Source organism: Salmo trutta, chromosome 12 (assembly GCF_901001165.1).
Source record: "Salmo trutta chromosome 12, fSalTru1.1, whole genome shotgun sequence".
Taxonomy (NCBI): domain Eukaryota; kingdom Metazoa; phylum Chordata; class Actinopteri; order Salmoniformes; family Salmonidae; genus Salmo; species Salmo trutta.
The window spans coordinates 33,319,701-33,321,730 of record NC_042968.1 but is presented as its reverse complement, the minus strand read 5'-3'; the positions used below and the strand labels follow the sequence as shown (position 1 = coordinate 33,321,730).

The following is a 2,030-nucleotide window of genomic DNA, read 5'->3' as shown; positions in this document are numbered from 1 at the left end:
ATGAAACAGTCTCAGCTAGAGCAGAAAAGGCAGTGTAACAGAGGCATGATAACTCAAACGTCCCCCTGTAGGCACTGATTGCACACACATAGAAGCAGGAAGTTACATAACAATTATGTGGAGGCCACTACTATTCCTTAGCACAAACAAGGAAAACAAAAGTGCTCTCCTTCTCGGCTGCACAGTTTGTTAGTGTGGCGTTTCAAAATGGCAGAGTCATTTTTTGAAGATCGGGATTCCTTCAGCTGTTCAATCTGCCTGGATCTACTGAAGGATCCAGTGACTACTCCCTGTGGACACAGCTACTGTATGGGCTGTATTGAGGGCTGCTGGGATCAGGATGATCTGAAGGCTGTCTACAGCTGCCCAGAGTGCCGACAGACCTTTGTCCCAAGGCCTGTTCTGAGCAGAAACACTTGCTAAAATGCTTGCTAAAATGGTGGATAAACTGAAAACTATTGGTCTTCAAGCTACTTATCCTGCACACTGTTATGCTGAACCTGGAGACGTGGAGTGTGATTCCTGCACTGGAAGAAAACACAAAGTTGTCAAATCCTGTCTGGTGTGTCTGGCCTCTTACTGAGAGATTCACCTCCAGCCTCATTATCAATCTCCTGCCTTTAAGAAGTACAACCTGGTCGAAGCTTCCACACAACTACAGGAGAAGATCTGCTCTCATCATGACAAACTGCTGGAGGTTTACTGTCGCACCGATCAGCAGTGTATCTGTTATTTGTGTATGATAGATGAACAGTCTCAGCTACAACAGAAAGGACCGAGAAACAGAAGCATGTGAGGGGAAATCAACAGAAATCCCTGCAGAGAATCCAGAAGATAAAGAAGGAGATGCAGAAGCTGAGACAGGCTGTGGACTCTCTGAAGGTGAGTGTTGGGACCATCTACATAGAGAGCAATAGTAATGGCATCTTTTTGTAGGCACTAACTCCGCCAGGTTCGTTGGACAAAGCCTATGGAAAAATGAATATAGGGGTTTTGTATGTCTGTGGTAAACAGACTTAGGGGATCTTATAGGTTTAGTTGTATGAGATAATCTTCATCAGCTAACTTCACTTTTTGGGAATTTAAGCCTTTATGTAATCAGAAAAAGCACAAAGCACGTAAAGGCTTCAAAATTCATAAAAGTTCATGTTAACTGACTAGTATTGTCTCATAGAACAAAACTATAACGTTTCAGGTATGACCCAGATGCAGACAGTGTCGAAGAAAAAAAAGTTAATACAGGGGCAGGCAAACGACATGTCAAAGGCAGGCAGAGGTCAGTAATCCAGAGAAGGGCAAAGGGTCCAGAACGGGAGGCAGTCTCAGGGTCAGGGCAGGCAGGGGTCAATAATCCAGTAAGGTGGGGCAAGGTAGGCAGGCTTAGGGCAGGCAGAAGGGTCAAAACCGGGAAGGACTAGGAAACAGGAGCAAGAAACAGATAGGAGTAGGGGAACAAACGCTGGTAGGTTTCACAAACAAAACAAACTGGCAACAGACAAACAGAGAACACAGGTATAAATACCCAGGGGATAATGGGGAAGATGGGTTGACACCTGGAGGGGGTGGAGACAAGCACAAAGACATGTGAAACAGATCAGGGTGTGACAAAAACCTGTAAGATCTCCTAAGTCTGTACTCAAACCTTATTTTTGCCGTTTATTCTTTCCACATTCATTTTCCCCATAGGAAAGACTGAACAACCCAGAGGTAACTCATTTTTAGAACTACAAGCTGGGGAGCTCTATTAGACTCAAGCAATAAGGCTTGAGGAGTTTTGGTATATTGGCCAATATATCATGCCTAAGGGCTGTTTTTTGGCACAACTGTAAGCGGGGAGCCTGGATACAGGCCTGAGCAGTGGTATGTTGGCGATATGCCACAAACCCCTGAGGTGCCTTATTGCTATTATAAATAAGTTACCATCATAAATATAACAGTAAACAAGTAGTTTTGTGTCATACCCGTGGTATTTTGTCTTAGTGAAATACACGGCTGGAATGCTGTTTCAGCCAATCAGCATCCAGGACCCA

At 44.4% G+C, this 2,030-nt stretch overlaps 1 pseudogene; it reads left to right on the top strand.

The window, feature by feature from the left end:
• LOC115204764 (tripartite motif-containing protein 29-like) lies at positions 1–1,748 on the top strand (annotated as a pseudogene).
• The last annotated feature ends 282 nt before the right edge of the window (positions 1,749–2,030 follow it).